Genomic DNA, 9,128 nt, shown 5'->3' on the forward strand with positions numbered 1-9,128 from the left:
TCAAAATCCTAAATTGGAAATTAATGATGATGGAAAAAGATTGTCATGTTAGTGCATGGTGGTTTAAATAAACAGATGAGAATTAAACTCCAAATAAGCATCTCTGCTTTCCTCCACCCTCCCTGTGAGAGAGGGACAGAAACAGACTATGCAGCAATGGAAAGAGAAATCCACAGTAACAGCAGTGATATTAATAATAAAAATATACAAAAGACTATGTGCTTTACACACAAAAGGTGTTCATACCTCATCTCAGTTCCACATGACCCACTGAGACAAGGACAAGTTGCCAGATGCTCTCTCCATTGGTGTTTGCTGTCCCTGAGCCTGAGCCAACAGAAACAAGATGTAGGTACCCACATTGCATCACCCACTGTTCAGATCACTGGGCTCAGTTGTGGTCAGCAGAACTCAGCTCAGAACTCCTCTCCACTCAGCTTGGGTTCGGCTCCTCTCCGCTTGACTTGGGCTCAGCTGGGCTTTGTCTTTCCACCACTTAGTGCCCATGGCTGCACCAGCACTGTGGCACAAGCGGGCTCCCCTGGGCTCAGCTGAGATTGGCGCTTGGACTTGTGTTCTTCCCAAGGGACAGGAAGGGATGGCAGTGGTGGGACAGAGAAAAAATCTACAGTGTTGGTCCTGCCAACTTCTCCAAGAGAGACACGGAACAAAATGGTGCTATTTCCAGGGTTCCTTCACTTTTTAACTCCCCTCAAAGCCATGCCCCCCAGTGATTAGCAACCTAGCTACCCTCACACAGCTCTAGGCTCCTCCCTCCATAGCACCTGCAAACAAAACTGGGACATAGTGTGGTTTGGCTTTAATAGGTGTTGCAGAATTAAATAATTAGATTTAATAAAGTCATATTTTATGGGTGTTAAATCTGAACATTTGACAGGGATTAATTTTCAAAAAAATCCTTGTAGACATGTGTTTGTTGCAATTCCTGTTAATAATAAAATTGTATTGATTATGTGGAATATTCAGAAGGTAATCCTCAGACCTGATTTTCAATTCAGCTGTAATTGCAGTAAGCTGAAGAGTGTAAGAAAATAATTTTAACTTAGCTGTGATCATGTCTAGAACTGGTTTACAAGTACTAAAAATACATAACATAAATTATAAAATATGAATATGGAGTTTTTATACTATGAAGCCCTTAGTTTCACAGGTTTATCAGTAAAACAGTTATATTTTGTCTACATAGGTTTCTTAGTGAGGAGTAAACTCCAAACAAAATACTAACAGAAGGATAAAACAAAAACACTGTCTAATGCTCACAATTAAAATTCCTATGTAATTACAATGCAAAAAAAAACCCTGTATGCTTTGTTTTTACTTTATTTTTTCACTACCGTGTCAGATGTTAAAAAAAGGTCATTAACCCTTTTTAATAGAGTTTAGGCCACATCATTGATCTTCTGATCTGAGAATCTTGAAACAAATGATCTTTTGTACTAGCATACCAGCAATTGTGCTCGTTTATTAAGGACTATTCATTATAAAGGAAAAAGGAAAAAGCCAAGCCAGACGTTTCAGTCCAGGGTCAACAAAAGTTAATCAACTGGGCAGTTTACAAAAAAACGGTATCAATTTATATCATGTTGTCTAGCATGAGGCCTCCAAATTGGAGAAGTTAAAGCAATCTAAGAACACCAAGGATAGTTTTGCAGTGCATGAGTCCAAATTTTAACATAAAGATTTAGCTTATTTCATTGCTGTATGGAAAATGTTTTTGATATATTTATGTCTTGCAGCCAAGCTTCTGCATTTTAAATATTCATGTTAAAAATTTATTTCATCAAAGCTATCTTAATGTAATATTTTAGGGTAATTTTAATTTTAAATTTATGTTATTTTTACCAGATTTTATGGATGTGTAATAGGCTGGTCCATGTCATATGTAACAAAACTGTATTCTCTCAATCAAAGTATGCAGGAATGAGGACTGCCATATCCATACCTACTGATAAGAAATTTACAGGTGGGACCAATCTCATATATTGTCATATATATTACTATATATGACAACTGATACTCCCGAGAAGTTTGATGTTTCATCTACATTGAAATGACTACAGTAAACACGTCTCTAAGGAAGATAAAAGTTTCCATCTTACTAAGGCAACAGTATCATACCGTTTTGGTAAATCAGGCATATGCTATTGTTAAAAAAGCTGTTTTCCATTGCATATATTATGATTCTGTGGAGAAAGCCACGCATAAAGGGATGTGAGTGAATTACAGCAAGAGGAACTACATAATCTACAACCATCACTTCTTTTAGAAATCCACTTTCTGACCTTTTTGGTTGTAATTTTTGTGCACAAAAAGCAGTTTGAGACACAAATATGTGTCAAAATCTGGGAATCATGGAATCACAAAATGTTTTGGGGTGGAAGCAACCTTAGAGATTATCTAGTTCCAACTCCCCTGCCATAGGCTGGGGAATTTTTCACTGAACCAGGCTGTTTAAAGCCCCATCCAACATGGCCTTGAGCACTTACACATATGGGGCATGGACAATATCTCTGAACAACCTGTGCCAGTGCTTACCAGCCTCACAGTAAATAATTTCTACCTAATATCTAATCTAAACCTACTCTTTCTCAGTTTGAAGCCATTGTATCTCATCCATCACTACAAGTCCTTGGAATACACCCCTCTCTAAATCTTTCATGGCCAACCACTTTCAGGTACTACAAAACTGCTGTAAGGACTCCCCAGAGCCTTCTCATCTCCAGGCTGAGAAGTCTGAACTCACTCATCCTGTTTTTGTATGAGATGCTCCAGCTGTCTGGTTATTTCCATGGCCTCCTTTGGACTCTCTCCAACAGATCTTCTCATGCTGAGAACCCCAGATGCAGCATTCCAGGTGGCATCTCAGGAGACCTGAGTAGCAGTGGAGAATCAGCTCCCTCAACTTGCTGCCACATTTCTTTTGAGGTTTTCTGTGCTGCAAGTGCACATTTCCAGGAGATGGTGGATGCTTCTTGTCTACCAGCATCCCCCGTCTTTCTCCCCAGGGCTGCTCTCAGTCCATTCTCTGCTCATCAAATATTTTTTGGGGGATTTCCCTGACCCATGTGCAGAACCTTGCACATGGACTTGTTTAACTCCATGAGACTTGCATCAGCCCACATCTCAAGACTGTCAAAGTCCCTCTGAATTACATCTTTTCCCTCAACCATGTCAACTGCAGCACATAGCTTGGTGTTGCCATGAAACTTGAGAATACACTCAGTTCCATGTTCATGTTTCTAAAAAAGATGTTAAACAGCATCAGACCCAATACTGATCCCTAAGGGACACCACTTTTCCCTGGTCTCCACCCAGATAGCCAGCCATTGACCACACTTCCTTTGAGTGTGACCATACAGCCCATTCCTTACCTATTAAATGGTCCACCTGTCAAATTAATGTCTCTCCAGTTTACAGACAAGGATTTTGTGTATCAAACACTTTGACTTAGAACTCTTTTTGAATCTGCCAAATCCAGCCTGGTGTTATTCTGGTGTTACACAAACAGATTTTTCTAATTTCAATGTCATTACTGTAACTGGTTAGCATAAAACCTCTGCCATAAATTGAAGTAATTTGGACTTGAGCCAGGTGAAGCTTTGATTGATTTGGTTTTGTTTGTGGTGGAGTGGTGGTGGTGTTTTTGAAGTTTGGTGTTTTTTTTTTTTTTTTTAATGTCAGAGGAACATTTGCTCATACAATTTTATCTGTGCAGTAGCCTATCAATTCCTCAGCAGCGACATGAATTTCTGATGGGGAAATAAATTTTTCTTGGGATATGAAATGTTCTTTTGGAAGAACATAGGCAGCTATAAATATTCAAGATTCAAACACACATTGAGTCCACTGGGTTGTTCAGTTACAAGCACACATTGTCAACTGTGAATAAAACCAGTATTTGCCACACTGTGATAACTTATATATTCTGTTTTATTAAAACCATCACTGTTTTATGGAATAGATTTTTAGAAGGCAATTACAAGAGGAAGAACTTATCATCAACCAAGGGTTCGTTTAAACTGGTAGGAAATGCCAATGAAAGAAAAGAAGCTGGCATGGAAAAATGTTGAGAATGTAGAAGGAAATTAGGACAGAAGCAATGATTTTAGAATGAGCAGACACTCATTCTATGGAGGAGACAGGTCAGAAGAGTTAGAAATAAAAAAAAACCATAATGCAAAAGAGAGGAGGATTGATTTTGACAACACAACCTAGGACTGGCTACACACTGAAGGAAAAATGAGCTAAAGAACCAGAATAGCGAGCATTGCACACTGGTGATAACAGGAGAAAAAAATGAAACCTTTTAGAGGGCAGATAAAGAAAAGTTAAAAAGTAGCAATTTTAACTCATTTTTGTCTTCAGGGTGAAGGACAGAAGCTGTAGATGTAGCTTTTGCATTTTTGAAGTTCATAGTATGAATACAGTATTTTCAGGTAACATCAAGCTACCTGGTACCAACCGACAAGCATTTTTAATCTATTCATCTTTAGGTAAATAAAACCAGGGAAAAGAAACAGACGGACCTGTAAAAGAAAATGTATGCTGGAGAAGAATACTGAACTAAGTTTAAATCAACAAACTTCTGGTTTTTTAGTGGTTTCCAAGTAGAAAACTGAGGTGAATAATTAAATTAAATTTACCTTGCCCGAGAAAAATAAACTTGAATCAGCAGTGCAGTTAACACACAGAGTATAATTATATAATTTGAGTAACGGATTCTCACCTAAGAAATATCTGTGTGGGAGTAAATGGCTAAGTAGCGGACACAAGGGTCATGAAGTAAAAGGTCTGATGGATGATTCTGGTAGTCATCTGTGTAAGCAGATGTCTCCACTATATACAGCACACTTAAAGAAAACTCTTTAATTTTGTACAGTGGCTGTACAATGGAGTCTACCAAGGCTGCTGAGAGACCTGTTGGGATAACAGCATCTTCAAATCTGGACACCTGTGCTGAAGCAGGCACAGCACTGCATTGCTTGCCACTCTCCAGGCTTGTGAAGATGGGGAAGGAAAGGATAGATTTTTTAGGTAGTCAGGTATCCAGATTCTGTTTAAAACAGTTCTTAACATATTCTAAAGGTGATCTTCTCTGCAAACTACCCTGTTATTGGAGGGAATGTAGATGAAATGGTGTTATCAGGTGTCAAAATGAGAATGAAGATGTGGCTATGCTCCCTTTTTATTGACTATACTGAGCATGCACTACAGTGGGACAAAGTCAGAGAGCAAGAAATTGGAAGAGAGGGAATATGAGTAGGATTACTGTTGGACTACATGAAACTACAAGTTTCATGTTCAGATAATCTCTGTGATCTGGGTGATAATTTGCAGCTGAATCCTTGTGTTACAGTCTAAATTAGGATTATGTTTACTCTAGGTAAGTGACACAGATTTATTCGTTTAGTTTCTGTGGCCTTTTAAAATATGACTGCACTACGGGATTTGCTGTGAGTTTCAGCACCAGCTATCTTTTTCCCCTTTCTTTTTGTTTTTAATTACAAAAAGTTAGGCAATGAAATCTGAAAATTATCCTTTTTGGCATTTGGTGGTGACACTTTTTTTTTGGTCAGCTTCATGTTTGCCTCTAGCTTTGACAAACTGAGATGCTTCTTCTGGTTTATTGCTGGCTTCCATTCCCTTTGATTCTGAGGTTTTTTCAAGCGTATTGGTGAATTTTAGATTTTTCAAGGATTGTTATAATCAGAACCAACCCCCTGACTACATGAGAAATAGCTCTGCTTGTTTGTGAATCAATTCTTTGCGTTTGCATTGATAAAAATATTTTTGTTTTGTACACATATGTTTCTTGGAAAGTAGATAGTGGATTTTAATCATTATACATAAAAGACTTGTATTTGGAAAATATATCAAACAAACAAAAAACAAACAAAATCAGAGGCCATGAATTTTGTACCCAGATTAGAATTCAAGACTTCTGTTACTATAAGACTGTCAAATCTCTGCCTTGATTTTAAATTCTGCTTGGATCAGAAGTTACAAATCAGTTTCACTGAACTTTTTGACATCTGTCTTCCTCTTGAATGTACTGTAAGGCTAAACAAAAGCTTATTTTAATGCTTATTATTAAATCCTTCATATAAGGCAGCAAAAGGGTACATATAATGAAATTCAAATAATCTAATCCTTCTCATATATTGTATGTTTCCACTTTACATTTCAGAGTCATGAAAGCCTTTTACAAAGGCTTGTATTTATGAAAGTAGTACATTCACAGAATGAAGAAACATATGAAAAGGCAAGAGCCTCTTCTCACACTGTGCTCAAATAACCCATCAGTGGAAGTCACACCATGGTATCAAAAGTCAAACATCTGTAAGTGAGTAAATAGAGCACTAATAGCTTCATATTCCAAGACCACTAATATCTACATTGAATGACATACTTTTAATACATTTAAGGGGTATATCACAGCCCATCAAGTTACCCAGCCCTACAGTTTATAATTTTGAGATCATCACATTAATCTTTCAATTTTAATATTGTTTATAATACCTCTTTTAATTAATTGTAGAGATAATTTTGCACATATATATGCACTAAACTTTCAGAATTACTAATAATAACATTGCATTACAAACAATGTCTACTAGTTGAATTAATTTATCAAATTTTTTACATTAGCTCATTATAACTATTTTATTTAAAAGTTAACATGCATAAAAATGAACAATATTGCCTTCTGTCACAAAAATTTCTCTTCTATTTATTTTGAAATGAGATAATTTGTTGATAAATGTTGCTGTGCGAATTAATGAAAATTATACATTGGTGTATATGTGAGCTTACTACATGATAAATGAAAAAGAGCTTGCTTTGGGATTTTACAATGCAGTTATACCATTGAAATGATATACAGTACAACTGTATTGGTACCAGAAGTGGAATCATAACACTTTAGAAATGAAATATGATTAATCATCCAGCTAATTCAAGCAGAGATAAATGACAACTACAGCAGCTTAGGGTATATTTTCAAAGCCAGGAAGAGGCTTGGCCTCCAGGTTCCCCATGATTTTAATGGGAGTTGCATAACGCAGTCTCTCTATGTCACTTTGAAAGATTGCCTGTTGGTCTAATGTGTTGCCATTAAAACTAACAAGAAAAAACTCATGGGATGTGAAAGCTGCTCCATCTTTTTGACACACTTCTCTATTGAAAAAACAAGGACTGTCAGGGGAGAAAACCCACCAACTCCAACAAGAGTAACACTTTTAATTCAAACATTCTTGCTTTCCGAAAATGAAAGACTCATGCTTAATTTGACTGCATACTACGCAATTTTTAAAATTTCTACCCCGTTATTTGGGGTTATATTAATTGCAACCAGTTTGTGGATTTCCTGATGAGATTTTCTTAATATGGATGAGCCCCAGCTGTATTCAAAATTTCTGGTGAGTCATAGGGAACTTCTTTACTGAAAAAGAATGTCAATTATATTAAGATCTTTCTGCAGATCTCTCCATCAGAAACTACAGTTACAGATAGAAAACTGCCAAGACACCTTTCAGTTTTGAGATTTCAGTTCCTGGGATTTCAGCTCTGCTCCTAGCAAGACTTAAATAACTCCCTCCCTCCCCAGGAACTTTTAGCTCTTGATGTCTTGAGACAGATTCTCCATTACCTGTCTTTTTCAAAAACAATGTTAAAAATCACTGTAAATCTAAATTCTGAGGTTTCTTCAGGTTCCTCCTTTCCTGCAAATATTGTGGTTGTTTTGAAAGAGAAAAGTCATTTGCACAGAATTAATCATAAGTAATTTTCTGATTAAATGGACTATTTTTAGATCCCAAATTAAAAAAAAAAATGCAATGTCAGATCCCAGTATGTTCTACTTAGGGTTTTGAGGTGCTCATGGCTTTAAACCATCTATATGACAATAAAGATGTCAGCCAGTTTTGTGGAGCTGCCAGCTGGAAGGCGATAACAATGTTCAGAATAAATGACAACTGTATTAGAGAATGTAATGTAGTTATAGATGGGGTTAAAGAGTGTCCGCATCCTGGTGTTCTGATACATGTTGACAGCAGCTCAGATGGAATACAACTTGAAGGACAAGCATTAATTTGACTCTGATGCCTTCTCATGATAACGCTGTTCATCAGAGATGGGCTAAATAGAACAGATTACACAGCAGTGAGATTTAAGGGTGATTCTCTGAAGGGACAATTGCAATGCTTTATCTTCGAAGAATTTCCTATCCTACCATTTTCTTGTGAAATGTCAGTTTACCCCACAATTAAAATGAGTACAACTTGCATGTGTCTGGGAAGTGGGAGGGTGTGAAATGATACAAGAAGTAAACAAGATTCAAGCACCTAAAATGCTAGAAATAATCTAGAAGAAATGGCTCAGAATGACTAAACCAAAATTCATTGCTCCCTCTCCAAGCTTGTTTTTCCACTAAATAACAATAATAATAACAAAGACAATTATAATAAAATCAAACTTGTGAAAGAAAACCAGTAATTGGACAGCCATAGAAGATGATGGCAGAGGCCTCATGAGCTATTATAAGTCATTTTCCAGAAGCCATTTAACCTGAGAGGACATCAGAGAAAGCTGGTTTCTCAGCTGGCTACCTGAGGAGCCCTTCTGCTAGTAGCACTGAAAAAGGTATTAAAGGTAAGTATCTATTACATGTGTTTCACTCTCTTCCAGTTGGTAAGGAAATATCTGTGGAGATATTAGAAAAATTCTGAGCTATCATTCCATATAGAACTATAGTAAAAAATTTAAAATAATCATTAATTTACCACAAAGGCAGTCAATTTACAAAATCACCAGTCTAATTTTGGTAAGGACTTCAAATATCTGCTTGTCTTGGCATGATGAATTAGTTATATGGAATAGTAAATAATTTTGTGGAAAGGATATACTTGAATATGCATGAAAAATCTATATTATTTTACCATTATCTTAGCCACTAAGCAGAATAATAAGTATTTAACTGTTACCGGAACAGTTTCCACTTTCAGTGCTGAAGAATTTGAATCAATACGTGACTATCAGTGGTATAAAAGCCTTGAAGACTTCACATAGTATACGAGAACAATTCACTGTTTAGGAAGGTGCAACACAGA

Source organism: Lonchura striata, chromosome Z, assembly GCF_050655825.1.
Source record: "Lonchura striata isolate lonStrDom1 chromosome Z, ASM5065582v1, whole genome shotgun sequence".
In the NCBI taxonomy this organism is placed as follows: domain Eukaryota; kingdom Metazoa; phylum Chordata; class Aves; order Passeriformes; family Estrildidae; genus Lonchura; species Lonchura striata.